The following is a 15,841-nucleotide window of genomic DNA, read 5'->3' as shown; positions in this document are numbered from 1 at the left end:
ACCGACTGAGTTATTCAAGCACAACTCATGACCCGTAATCGAAGTTTCTCTTGTGCCATGAGCTCTCTCCTACCTTCTGAACGCAGAAATTCTCCTGTAAATTTTGTGACCCTACCACTCGTGGTAGAAAGGATACTGTGGAAAAATATCTTAGCCGCAGCCTGAGAGATTCTTTTCAGAGTAATTAGTTGCCAAATCGTGGGTTCTAGTTGGTGATGAAAGGTGATGCTTTTCCATCGATTACATATTTGTTAAAGCCCTATTCACATTAACCTTTAACTTCTCAGTAAGGGATTTTTACTAATCAATAGTCAAGTGCCCAAAAATTAGTAGGAAACACGTTCAAACTTTATCAGTTACATGTGGTACATCTCAAAAGGCTATAATGACTAGTGCAGAAGTAACTGTTAAAATTATTTGTACTTCCTGTGCACTGCATAATTAGTTGAGAATGATGAGTACGAAAAAATATCTTCCATAGGGCAGCTGAGACAGTGGGGATATGGGTGCAAGTGTAATAATATCTCCTTCTTGGAGACAAGCTGGTAACAACCAACTGCCAAATATCAGTAATAATAATGAGGCTAATTATATACCAAACAAGCAATACGGCTTAGAGACAGATTTGGCGACTGTTCCAGAAACTCTGGAGCACTGCCTTGGCAGAACAATATGGCTGAAGTCTATAAGCGTTAATAAATACAAAAGTAAATATTGCCATAACCAAAATTATGCACCTACTTCAAGTAGTAGTATATGTAATAAATAATGTGACTTACATTATTATATATTTCTCTCTTTAAAAAATGGTTCAAATGGCTCTGAGCACTATGGGACTTAACATCTATGGTCATCAGTCCCCTAGAACTTAGAACTACTTAAACCTAACTAACCTAAGGACATCACACAACACCCAGCTTTCTCTCTTCGCCAATAGTCATGGCAGTTTCCAGTTACTTCAACCATTTCATACTTAATGCTTCCACTGATCCTTTCAGAATCTTGCGACTTTTCTCTTTTCCTGCTTACATGTGGATCACAGACTTTTAATTTTATTTTTTACATTAAGCGCACCAAATTCGGGTAAATATATTGCTTCAACATATTTAGATGAGCAACGTCCATTATGTTGCTATCTTTCTACATATCCGATCTGAAGTCTCACAAATATTCATGTGTTTTGTACTCGTAGACAAATTTTAAAGTCATTTTATAATGAATTGTTTCAGGCAAGCTGCAAATAGTTGAATTACTAGTGCTTCTTCCTTACTGTAAGCTAATTCGCCTATGGCGTTATTTTTAAGTAAACATCTATTTGGAATACAGGCGCATATTGCATCAGAGAGACAACTGACAATTGTCTATTTATTGCTAGACTATTATAAATCACGCAGTTTTTGTGTAGAGTTTTTTCTTGAAATACTTTTGAAAAGTGCACCGGTAGTTTATTCTCGTTGATAAACTGTCAGTCTGGCTGTCAAAAGTATTTCAAGAAAAAATTCTAATTAAGTAGAAATTAAGTGACTTATAATAGTCTAGCAATAAATAGACAGTCGACAGTTTACTCGCTGATGAATATGGGCGTCTTACATGAGAGTGGCGCTACATAACCCAAGCAAGGAAGAAGAATTATATTTAAACGATTTGTAGTTTGCCTAGAATAATTCATTATAAAATGTTGTATTATGACGTAGTCTAAGCTCTCGGCCCGGCCGAAAAGAAAATTTTAACGTCGTGTCACTGGATCACTCAGACATTTTCCTAACAATTGAGAAATGTACCATAAAATAACGCTCACATCAGACTTCATTTCACTGAGACAGGTCACACCGACCGGGTAAACAGCGAGCAGACGGCCGAAGCTACATCGGCCGAGGAGGGGTACTTACTAGGGTGAGAAAGTGGAACACCCGTCTGTGCATTGTCTTGGCAAGATCGCTTGCCCGTTGTTGGGCCGAGCACAGGCTGTAGTTACCACATTAGCCGAGCATTCCGCCGAATGCACTGGCTCGGCCCAGCCGGCAAGTGTAATGTCTCCCTCCGCAGCCTTTTATGGACCCGCACTCCGGTCAGTTCGCTCGGGCGCCTACTGCAGGCAGCCGCGCCTCCGCGCATTGCGCGTGGCAACCACCAGGCATGGAGTGAACGAAATTTGTCACAGGGACACCAAAATGTCACAAGCGCAGGTCCCATGTTACGGTACGGAAACAGAAACCGACAGTAGCGCTCCGAATAGCCTGGCAGAGAAGTTCGGATTCAGGAAAATATGGCGGGACAATCTGTACTCTTGCTTTGCGAAATTCGGGTACTAAATGATAATATTTTTCATTTATGCTTTCTGGGTAGGTCTTATAGTGTGGCGGTAAAGCGTAGATATTTGTAAAACCTACTACTGGAATTTCCTCCGCGTGGCTGTTACCAAGTGGATATTATGTTCCTGATTACGACCTTCTTGTGTATATTGCACTCTTCGAATTGTATTTTCAATGTATTTTTCGCATTTTGCTTAATTTTTCCTCTCGTCCATATTGGATGGGGTAAATATTCCACTTTTTTTTTGTTTCATATGGAGCAGAAACTGGTTTCGTCGTATGGTATTCAGTGGACTCATCGTTATTTGTTACTACTTATGAATCAGTGTATGAACTGCTCGATTTAAATTTTAAGTATATTGCTCGTAGCCTACGTTATTTTTTCCCCATCCGTTATTCGTACTATCGTATTTAATGGACGCCACCGAAATTTTTATTGACTACTAGCAGCTGTTAATAACATGTGAAAGCATTTGCGTAACTACTGTAACATTTTTAGCATTTGCAAGGAAGAATGTTCTAGTCGCCAAGTCTATAAAAAATACTCATCTACGTCCATACTCTGCGAGCCACTGTGAAATGGAGGGCACTCGTGCCAAGAAACTACGCCATTCAAAGCAAAATTACAACTCATTCCGTGACAATATGTAATAAAGTTGCATACCAGTACCGACAAAACCATCAAATGAGAGAAAATACGGAAAGTAATACACTTAGCAAGCATTTAAATCGAGCAATTCACAAAAGCTTCGTAAGCAGCAACAAATGCACAGAATCCGCAGAACACCATGAGACGAAACCAGCTTCTGTTTCGTGTCAAACAAAACCAAATATGGAATCATTTATCCCATCTAATATTACGTATGCGACCAACGTATTTACAATGTAATTCAAAGAGTACAACACGAGAAGTCGTAACCAGAAGCACAAAGCCCCAATGAGATGAAACCAGCTTCTGTTAACTACGAAACGGAAACAAAAATGGAAGGCTAAAAATCAGCCAATAAGAAAGCGATATGATAGATTGTTAAACCTGCGGCGCCCCAAGTGGTCTGACAGCGAAACAGCGCCGTGTTATAGGTGGTTCCTATGTGCGTGGGTTATCCCATGACGGCGGCAGAGACTAGCTGTGATCCTCAGAGACGTTATGAATTTTCGGAACCACTACTCGTTGCACTGCCCGCTGTCCCACGTACCCCAGCTGCCAGGGCAAGACCGTCCTGGAAACCGTGAAGTGTTAACTGAAGCGCCATTGGCGTTCTCAGCCACTTTCTACTAAAAAGCACCCTTCAAATTATCTCTCCCTAATCCACCTTCGGGCCCAGCAGCTACCTGAATGTCTCGCGCCATATGTATGGAAGGGAGCATCATCACCACCACAAAATCATGACTTAGGAACATAATCGTACGACGAAAATGTATCGTACAGAGCCCTCATACTCGCTAGTAATCCAGTTGCCGCAGTATAGCATACTTGTAGCCACCGAAGCCCGTACGAGGTGCAACGGCATGTGGCGCAGCGAGCCTGTCAGTTCCCACTGTGCACAAAAGGCTCACTGATACTCGAGCGCCTTTTATCACAGTGCTATGACGACGGAGAAAGACCTTCGACAAATGTTAGCAGACAGAATGTACATTCTATTGGACAGACCTGGATTAAGCCGGGGTAGTTCCAGCCGGGATAATTTCAAGCCACTAATCGTATAACATTATTAGGAATTTGTGTCATTTAATGTCAAATGAATGAAGTCTTTCTTGTTCACTCTTACTGCCGTTGCAAATGAGAGTGTATGAGTTTACGAACAGTGATGTGTTAAAATTTAAAAAAAAAAACTGATACACTTCATTCGCTCATCGTCTTATATAAATAATTCCGTTCCACAAAAAGGTAAACAGTTCAATTATGGACATAAGTTCGTGAACATTGGCAGATGTCGCGTCCAAAAAGTTAAAACGGAAGCGGCAACGTAAACTGAATTTTGAGAATGGATTTAGAAAAAATATTCGTGTGATTTCAACGAAAACTTTGAGTAATGTTTCTTATTTACTGAAGCAAATGTCCACCAGGTCTCAGTTTGGAAAAATTGTGTAAATAACCATAATAATTTCTTAAATTTATTTATTTTTTCCCTCTTCTGTGAAAAAATAGTTTCGTTATTTTAAACAAGTAAGAGAAAAAGTTAGAACCAGTGTTCCACAGAAACATTGTTTAACAATGCTATTTTCAATTTCCGTTAGTGGTTGAGAGGGTTATGTCCAGTGCCAAAGAGTGGGGTGCAAATCGGTACTCGTATCTCATATCTTACAGAAAACTCACTGAAATCGTAAAATAGCTTCACAAATTGTGCCTGATCATAGCAGACAAAAATTTTCCATTTTGACGTGGCATGTATGCAATATTGAGGTGGGGTCTCCTGTCGCAGTACAGCCCCATTTACTGTCACGGGATGTAAAATTTGTAATTGGGAACGTCTGTCACTAAACTGCACGTAACGCCACAAATAAATATGTAATGAAGAGATAACCAAATTAATGATATATTAACTCAACATGCTGACCTCACTCCTATTGCTTAACCTCCGTCCAGAGAAAAGCTAGTTTATATATGAAGATGGCACGTGTTCTTTCGGACATGCCGCGAGTAATGAGTAAGATGGGCGGGGGCACTATAAATATAGTGCGGGACAATAAGCTGCGAATGTGGGTCTCATGGGAGGCGTGCCAGAGATAAGTTCCTGCAGTCGCACTATCCTCTGTGTCTTCGGTGGCTCAGATGGATAGAGCGTCTGCATTTGTATGCAGGAGATCCCGGGTTCGAGTCCCAATCGGGACACACATTTTCAACTGTCCCCGTTGACTTATATCAACGCCTGTATGCAGCTAAGGGTATTCATTTCATTATAAAAACTACTTTATCTGAAGATCTCCTGTCTCCGTGAGTGTGGCAGCATCGGAGATGGTACCTGCAGCAGGTGCCTCAGCCAAATAATGCTGTAGAATAAGTGCCATCCTTGCTTATCGCGTACTGGTCTCCATTACTTCATAGCCAGTTGCGTTTGGTGTCACCTGGTAAGAGTACAGTCGCGCCATGAGACGATGCACACGACCGTTGCACTCGCCAAAGTCTGCCCTGCAAACTGACTAAAACTACACACCCATGCCGCTTGCGTAAGAGATGCTGCACAGGTCACCCTTTGCGTCTGAATCCCGTTTCGATCTTGGTCAGTAACATCTCCCATCTTCCTCTTGAAGTGGTTTCCCAAGTTTTATTAACTGAATTCCTTAGAGTCTGAACGAAAACTGCTTTAATGTTTGTTGACATTCTCTTGTAAAGCACTATTTCAGTTGAGTGCTGGCAATAAGACGGAATTGTGAATTGGTGTTGACCTTTCTGTAAAGGCTGTCTTATATTCTGTTGTGTCTCATATATAATCCGGAATTGTGAATTGGTGTCCTCCCATTCCTTAAAAGCTGCATCGTGTGCTGTTGTGTTTATGTACCATTAAACACAGTAGAATGTGTGGCAGCTTTTACAGAAAGGGACGACACCAGCCCATAATTGCCAAAGTGTCTGTCATATTGCCTGTCCTCTACCGGAATAAGAATTTGTAAGGAATATTATCAAACATTCCGTCAGCATTTCGTGGCCTTGACGTTAGCGTTTCTACCCCTCGATCATGAGGTTACGGGTTTGATTCCCTGTCGTGTCACGGATGCTCGCCACTCGGGATGGGGTGTGTGTATCATCATCGTTTCATCGTCACATGCACTCTTCCCGGTTGGACTCCCAGCCAACAATGTCATACGCGCATTTTACTTTTTTTATCAAACATTAAATAATATTTCATCCAATCTCTAGGGAGCTCTAATTAGTAAAATGTGGCCATCCACCTCGACGGGAACATAGGAGATACTGTTGACCATGAGAGAAATGAGATTCGACTGGAAAGGGCAGCCTGTGCGGCATGTCTTACCCGAGCAACATCGACGTGTGGTACGCAGTCAGCTTGCGGAACAGTCCATGGGCGAACTTTATTTTGGCTATCATAACAGTCTCATATGTCATCTTTTGGCGAGACCACGTTTTTATTGATATGTCGGTAAAACAACTGACTTCAATACATTCTAAGCAAATATGTCAGAAGCTGTCGCGCTAATTCCTACGAGAATTCTAAAAACTGATGACGCACACTTCCTTGCCAAACCCCTCTGTCCGTTATAAGCCACTCTGATTTTTTGCCGTCTACTATAACACAATTCAGGCATTTTTGTACATGTTTCTAATTCTCAGTAGCATTCCTTCTGACAATTTCAGTCTATTCACACCTTTCCTTTCTATAAGTCTCATAAGTCTTTTTGATATCTATGAATGCAACTAACATGTCTTTCCAAAATCCCATTTTTTCCTACCATCTGTCTGGCAGTAAATGTGACATCTATAGATGATCTTCCAGGTCGAAATTCTTGTTGTTCTTCTCTAAATTGTGATTCCTGATTTTGTGTAAAATCATCTCTTCATAAATCTTCAGGCATTGGCGCAGTAGTGCTTTTTCTCTGTTATTTTTGCAGAGTGTCTTGTTACCCCACTTGAAGAAACGTACAATAATTGCTTTAAACCAATCATCAGGAATCCGTCCGCCCCTGGTAGCTGAGTGGTCAGCGCGACAGAATGTCAATTCTAAGGTCCCGGGCTCGATTCCCGGCTGGGTGGGAGATTTTATCCACTCAGGGACTGGATGTTGTGTTGTTCTAATCATCATCATTTCATCACCATCGACGCGCAAGTCGCCGAAGTGGCGTCAAATCGAAAGACTTGCACCTGGCAAACGGTGTACCCGACGGAAGCCTAGTCTCACGACATTTACATTTATCAGGAATCCTTCCATATGTCTATACTACCTTCATTATTCCATTGCCTGCCTTCCTCAGTCTACAGTGGTTTTCGCATTAAAATTCCACATTTCATTAGTAAAAGTTAAAACTGGTAATACGCTGACGATAAACTCCTTTTTGTACACATCAGAAGCTTATTTTTGTATCCCCTATTTAGTTTACCATAAACCTCGAGTCCATCTGCTCATTGCCTTCAACTGCTCTGAACATGCAAACACATTCACTGGGTCCTTGGGTATACTATTAAGTTCATTACTGTTTTATTTTCGATATTCTTTACACATACGTTACTCTTACTATAATGGACTTGATGGCCTACATTTTATCTTACTGCTCTGTTAAGTTCATCCGTTTCTTTATTTTTATTTATTTATTGTTTACTCGACCATACTGCCAGCACCTTGGTATAAATATAAAATCATATATATACAGAAACGGCGATATAAATAGTGTGAACAATTGTTTTACAATTTCTACTCACGTTAAATACTTGTAGCTAAGGAATCTTGACATGTCAAATATAGACAAAAGAATAATGTAAAAAAGATAACTGAACAGAGATTGACAACCATAAACTTGGAGATTATAGTGATCATGCGGCCAGAAATAGAACACAAAATTTCAGATAAACATTTTAGTATCTCGTACTAAAAAGCGGTTTGAATATTTGAAGATCTTCATGGACAATAAACAGGAGCACTTGTCGGAAGGGCAACTACAACTCCGTAGATAACTCGTATGAAGTCTTTGTTTTCCCAGTTATAATATCGAAAGTTCTCGTTATGTTTCTCTTACAGCACTTTCTCATGCAGCTATCAAATTTTATGGCAGTCGTTTTCCTCCTGGGTCACCTTAATTAGTAACAGCACGCGATCATAAGCAATTTACATTAAGTACAGTAGTTCATGTGACTGAAAAATAAAGCCGCCAAATTTGCCGCAGTCTGAATTGATTGAGGAACTTATCTTCATTTATTAGTGTGTAAAATCAATGACATAGATGCTTTGGCCCTCAGTATTGTTCTTTATAACCATCATTCTTCCTTCTGGTTTAGCTCCACGCCTCGTTTCTTTATCTAATTAAAGACCTTTGTCATACTACTTTAACTTGTACATTAAAAAAGTTAGTATATCAGTTTGTGAGGACTTATCATCTTAAAGAGGCGTTATGTAGAGAAGAAGACACAGAATTTCTTCTTTCGACATTTAATTTACTTTCAACTGTGACATTCGCATCAACAGTACTGCGAAGTAATTGATAAAAGTTTCGTTAATGCTCTTGAGTATGCTTTACTGTGGGTGCCGTTACTAATTGAGAATCAGTCCAGCCGGCCAAATACTAATGTTAACAGTACTTGCAAACAAATAAGGAACAGGCAGAACACTTTAACTGATCTTCGGTCACTATTTGGCAGAACAATATAATTATAAATGAAATGCATAATATTCTGAAAGTTGTACAGTAATAATTTATTTTAATAAATGAAAAGCGCTAATTTGCTTTTGTCTTATGGTATTACTTTTGTTGAGTTAACCGATTTTCGGTTTACAATGCCATTTCCAGATATTTACTGACTCTTTTCGTCAAACAGATTACAATGTTTGTAAACGATATTGGAAAAGAAGTGACACATCCAGATTGAAGCAGAAACGTACAGTAAATAACATCTTTGCCAGTATGGTCGTAATGCAATGTACAAAGTAAAAAGTTGAGCAATAAATAAAAGTAAAAGGAATCAACAGTAAAAAACTTTAACAAGAAACTGGATAATTCTTGCTTTTCATTGGTTTGTGTAGCATTCTCCATACTTTATACCTCCTGAAGTATCCTTCTCAAGTCCTCATCTTATTTTATTTTATCGGTTCTGGTTATTAATACAGTCCTGGAAATGGAAAAAAGAACACATTGACACTGGTGTGTCAGACCCACCATACTTGCTCCGGACACTGCGAGAGGGCTGTACAAGCAATGATCACACGCACGGCACAGCGGACACACCAGGAACCGCGGTGCTGGCCGTCGAATGGCGCTAGCTGCCCAGCATTTGTGCACCGCCGCCGTCAGTGTCAGCCAGTTTGCCGTCGCATACGGAGCTCCATCGCAGTCTTTAACACTGGTAGCATGCCGCGACAGCGTGGACGTGAACCGTATGTGCAACTGACGGACTTTGAGCGAGGGCGTATAGGGGGCATGCGGGAGGCCGGGTGGACGTACCGCCGAATTGCTCAACACATGGGGCGTGAGGTCTCCACATTACATCGATGTTGTCGCCAGTGGTCGGCGGAAGGTGCACGTGCCCGTCGACCTGGGACCGTAACGCAGCGACGCACGGATGCACGCCAAGACCGTAGAATCCTACGCAGTGCCGTAGGGGACCGCACCGCCACTTCCCAGCAAATTAGGGACACTGTTGCTCCTGGGGTATCGGCGAGGACCATTCGCAACCGTCTCCATGAAGCTGGGCTACGGTCCCGCACACCGTTAGGCCGTCTTCCACTCACGCCCCAACATCGTGCAGCCCGCCTCCAGTGGTGTCGCGACAGGCGTCAATGGAGGGACGAATGGAGACGTGTCGTCATCAGCCATGAGAGTCTCTTCTGCCTTGGTGCCAATGATGGTCGTATGCCTGTTTGGCGCCGTGCAGGTGAGCGCCACAATCAGGACTGCATACGACCGAGGCACACAGGGCCAACACCCGGCATCATGGTGTGGGGAGCGATCTCCTACACTGGCCGTACACCTCTGGTGATCGTCGAGGGGACACTGAATAGTGCACGGTACATCCAAACCGTCATCGAACCCATCGTTCTACCATTCCTAGACCGGCAAGGGAACTTGCTGTTCCAACAGGACAATGCACGTCCGCATGTATCCCATGCCACCCAACGTGCTCTAGAAGTTGTAAGTCAACTTCCCTGGCCAGCAAGACCTCCGGATCTGTCCCCCATTGAGCATGTTTGGGACTGGATGAAGCGTCGTCTCACGCGGTCTGCACGTCCAGCACGAACGCTGGTCCAACTGAGGCGCCAGGTGGAAATGGCATGGCAAGCCGTTCCACAGGACTACATCCAGCATCTCTACGATCGTCTCCATGGGAGAATAGCAGCCTGCATTGCTGCGAAATGTGGATATACACTGTACTAATGTCGACATTGTGCAAGCTCTGTTGCCTGTGTCTATGTACCTGTGGTTCCGTCAGTGTGATCATGTGATGTATCTGACCCCAGGAATGTGTCAATAAAGTTTCCCCTTCCTGGGACAATGAATTCACGGTGTTCTTATTTCAATTTCCAAGAGTGTATAAACTGTTGTATAGGCTTGGTTATCCAGTTTTGTGTTAACGTTTTTTCCTATTTGTTACCTTTATATTTATTTACTGTTCAACTTTTTACTTTTTACATTGCATTACGACCGCCCCTTCAAAGATATTAACTGTACGTTTCTGCTTCAATCTGGATGTGTCATTTCTTTTCCAATATCGTTTTCAAACATTGTAAATTCTTCTGCAACAGTAGTCAGTAAATATCTGAAGGTGGCCTTGTAAGCCGAAAACCGGTTAGCATATCAGAAGTAATACTGTAGAACAAAAGCAAACTAGGGCTTTTCATGTATTACAATACCAAGAAATGATGAACGATTCGGTTAACAAAATAATTTATGAATTTCCTTTACTTTACGTCTATGGTCACAAACTTTTTGCCAACAAATTACCGGTTTCGGTCAATAATGACCATCTTCAGATCTGCAGCAAAATATGGGAAAACATAAATATACTAGCAGATTGTCTACCGCTTAAAACAATAAAATAAATCATAATGAAAAGTGCTGACATACATATACATTTGTACGCTTTAAGTATAAAGAGGCACACCTGTTTTATAAAAACAATGTCCTTATGTACTGCAGCCATAGAGGCATCGTCAAATGTTAAACATAAAATCAGCAACAGCATCTTCACATATATGAAGATGCTGGTGCTGATTTTGTGTTTAACATATATAACATCGCATATGAAAGAGTCATCTTGTCAGCAGCACTACTGTTCAAAACAAACTGCCGTACAGGGGCCACAACAAGTGTTGTAAGTTCACCAGATGTCTCTACTGCTGGCATACACAACTCTCCAATGATTAATTGAACAACGTAAAATAAAGGGGGGATACAATCGGTAAAGTCTGCTGGTGTATTTATTTTCCCATATTTTGCTGCAGATCTGAAGATCGTCATTATAGACCGAAACCGGTAATCTGTTAGCAAAAAGTTTGTGACTATAGACGTAAAGTAAAGGAAATTAATCCTACATTCGGGCCATTGTTTTATTTGCGACAATGTCGCAGCTTGTGCAAAATAATTTATTTCCTTAGCAGTAATCCGGAAGTCGGTTAACGGAAAGAATTAATACTGTGGAACATTGACAGTATTGTGCTTTTCATTTATAAGACACAGATCCGTAATATATCCAGTCACTAACCGACTTCAAGTTGATTTCTACAATCAATGACACTCAAGACGACCACGACTGACAATCTAACGAAATGTATTATTTTTTCTGCATCGGTCACATGATTACTTATCCACTTCCACGGTTACATCATCACTGTTCTATGGAAGATATCTTTTAAAAGACAATTGTTCCAGAAAAACATTGACGATTTTTCCCAGCACAATTTGAGATGGACACTAATTACATTTTCTCTTGTGCTGGTAATTACAAACTAAGTTCACCGCTGCGAATATAAGAAGGAGGCATCGAACTGCTGTACACATATAACAGGTACTCACTGTACAAGAGGTACACCTACCGTGTGGTATTTTGAAGACAGATTTCTCATAAGCTTGTTTCTGTGGGAGAGCTGATACAATGTTGTGTTCTTGCTGCAGAGAAGTTACATTTTTCGCCAAAGATTTACAAACACTATGGATGTGGACAGACCGTGTCAGTAAAATCTGAAGGCCATAAATTCAACTATATGCCTAGGAATTACAATCACGAACAACTTAAATTGGAAAGAACACACAGAAAATGTTGTGGAGAAGGCAAAGCAATGTCCACGTTTTATTGGCAGAACACTTAGAAAATGTAACAGACATACTAAAGAGACTGTACACACTACGCTTGTCTATTCACTTTTGGTGTAGTGCTGCCCGGTCTGGCGTCCTTAGCGGACAGTATTAATGGAGTACATCGAGAAAGTTCAAATAAGAGCAGCACGTTTTGTATTACGGCGAAATAGCGGAGAGTGTGTCACTGATATTGCAACGGTGTAAAGTCAAGCACCGGCACGCCAGTCGGGAACGACAAAGAAGAGAAGGCTGTGAGAAGAGGTCAGCCAATAGCATGCTAACCGACCTCCCTCCAAGACGACAACGCGACAGCAGAGACCCTAGATGAAGAGGACATAAGGGCCGTGCCCGACTGGTTGCGGCCTTGTTCGATAGCGGTACCAATCACAGCCACTTCGTCAGCTATCTCTAAGTAGCCCAGACTTGTGTTTGACTACTCTGAAGGAGACCGATTATTTTGTATGTCGCCCTCTGTTTGCGTCACATTTATCAAAGTTAAGTATTTATAATTTTCTTATTGTAAAAGAACTCATTAATACGAGTTGTTTGTCTAGCGAACCGAGTAGGCAGAATTCCTAGACACAACAGATATGGTACAGGATTTGGGATGGACATCGTTAAAACAAAGACGTTTTTCGTTGCGATGGAATGTTCTCACGAAATTTCAATCACCAACTTTCTCCTCCGAATGCGAAAATATTTCGTTGATGCCGACCTACATAGAGAAAAACGACCATCATACTAAAACAAGGGAAATCAGAGCTCGCTCGGAAAGGTATAGGTATTCGCTTTTTCCATGCGCTGTTCGAGGTTGGAATAATAGAGAATTATTGTGGTGATGGTTCGATGGACTCGCTACCAGGCACTTAAGTGCGATTTGCAGAGTATCCACGTAGATGTAGGTATGTAAACATTTATGTACATAAGAGACAGATGTAAAAATAAATTGGAAAGGACTGCAAGGGGATGTTATAGGGACTTTACTATTCGCAGCGTATGTAAATGAGGAATCGAACGATCAATGTTCTAAGGGCCAAATCTCACATTTGTCTGGAGAATAAAAAACAAGGTAGCTCGTTTTGTACATAATTTTTGCTAACCAAAAAATTAAGAAAGTATTCCTATCCCACAGAATTAAGCTGCCCGTCTCATCACAAATGATACATATTACGAACTAAATGATTCATTAACACCTTGCTGAGTGCCCTACCAGGAAACCGACTGGTGATAAGATCCAAAAATAGAGTTTTTTCCAAGTGCCTTTAATGTAGAGGCACCTCGTTTCATTTGTGATAATACGAATACAGAATCAGAGCAGTAATGTTTTAACTAGTAGAACTGTTGTGACCAAAAACCATTCCTCATTTTATTAACATTTTCATAAGAGAATAACAAAATTAAATTCATAAAAAATCCAATACAGACTTCTATTTCTTACAACATTTCATTCTTGGGATCAGATGTTGCAAAGTTTACTCCAGAATTTCCTGTACTTTGAGGAAGAAATGGCAACTCCGTCAACAGGTCTTTTTGTTTTGCAACCGGTCTTTAAGATGAAGTACGACATGGCAAATATCCGCAATGGTCTTTTCTATTTGGATACAATGACTTTTTTTTCAATTCTTCTATTTCAGAATAAGAATTTTTATCGGCTATTGGAGATGGATTTGTCTGACACACTTTCATTATACTGCATTTGGAGATGTTACACGAAGGCATTGATAACAATGTTTCAGCAGGATCTCTAAAATCGAAAAGTCAGTTGAATGCATATATACAGCCACGAGAAAACATAATACAGTGTGAACTCATATAGTGCATAAAAAAGTTCTGCATAGTGTAAATCTGTTTTCTGCCGTTAATCTTTATTGAGGACATTCCAACTGTCAGAAAAAATATAGTATTAATTCTAGTGTATACAATGTACTACATTATTTCTATTTTACAATATTCCATATAATGTAATTAGACAGTCACTAATGCACTTATTTGATAAACATACAGAGCACCCAGCACGTTACTCCTAAACAATTTCAGTTCTTTTTAGTCGTACAAAAACCTTTAATCACAATACAATTTTGACAATACCAAAAACTGTAAGTAAAATATAACCTTTGAACACAGATGTATTTTTCGGATGGAAACAGATATGTCAGTCGGCAGCATGGCAAGCACTGTCCCGTTTCTGTGCAAAACAAAAGTTAAAAAAAAAAAAAAAAGTGTTTTTGCCACATCCATAAAGGCACAAATCGGAGAAACAACAGGTGGAGTAGAAAGTAAATACACCAAAAAAGTAAAAATAGGTAATATGCAACAAGCGAAATGTAGTAGGTAACAAAATTGTTATTCTGACAGGTCAGCTACAGCATCCAGTCTGCTATCGAAGTGTAACTATGTACTGATTGCAGACTCAAATACACTAAGTAAGATGGGTGAAAAATCGAAACGCGTATTAGCTTAAACAAAAACTACACAACCGAGTTGCTCGTCGCTGTATGTATGACATTACGAAAGTAACTGCAAGAAACGCAAAGTATCTAAGAGTACGCGATAGGAGTGACCTGAAACGGAATGACCACATCAGACTACTCGTAAAAAAGGCAAATTCCACTCTGAGGTTCATTGCAAGAATCCTGTTGGGTTGTGGTGTTCAGTCCAGTGACTCGTTCAATGAAGTTCTCCAAACTACTCTACCCAATTCTTCTCCGAATAGCTACTGCAACCTACATCCTTCCGAATCTGCTTAGTGTATTCATCTCTTGGTCTCCCTCTACGATTTTTACCCTGCACGCTTCCTAACACTACTGAATTGGTGATCCCTTGATGTCTCAGAACTTATCCTACAAACCGATCCCGTCTTCTAGTCAAGTTGTGCCACAAATTCCTCTTCTCCACAATTCTATTCAGTACCTCCTTATTAGTTACATGATCTACCCATCTAATCTTCAGCATTCTTCTGTAGCACCACATTTCGATAGCTGGCACGGTAACTCCGCGTGTTCGGTCAGAGGGTCTAGCCGGCACGGTAGCTCAGCGCGTTCGGTCAGAGGGTTAGGTGCCCTCTGTAGTAAAAAAAAAAAATTAGTTAATCGATCAATAACGAACTTAAACGGATGTCTTACGACGTCCGCCCCGAGCATATGAAGCGAACAAGCAACGAACGAAAGCGAACAAAATGTGATTTGTTTTTAAAAAAAAGGGTTAGCTGCCCTCTATAATAAAAAAACTGAGTTAATGGATCAACGACGAACTGAAACGGATATCTTGTGACATCCGCCCCGAGCAGATGCAACGAACGAAAACGAACAAAATGAGATTACACAAAAAAAAAAAAAAAAATCTTCAGCATTCTTCTGAAACACCACTCTTCGAAAGCTTCTATTCTCTTTTTCTCTATCCTGTTTATCGACAGGTTTCACTTTCATACATGGCTACACTCCAAACAAATACTTTCAGAAAAGACTTCCTGACAAATCTGTACTCGATGTTAACAAATTTTTCTTCTTCAAAAACTCTTTCCTTGCCATAGCCAGTCTACATTTTATATACTCTCTACTTCGACCATCATCAAA

This window comes from Schistocerca gregaria, chromosome 3 (genome assembly GCF_023897955.1).
Source record: "Schistocerca gregaria isolate iqSchGreg1 chromosome 3, iqSchGreg1.2, whole genome shotgun sequence".
Classification (NCBI taxonomy): Eukaryota; Metazoa; Arthropoda; class Insecta; order Orthoptera; family Acrididae; genus Schistocerca; species Schistocerca gregaria.
Note: the sequence above shows the minus strand (reverse complement) of the source record.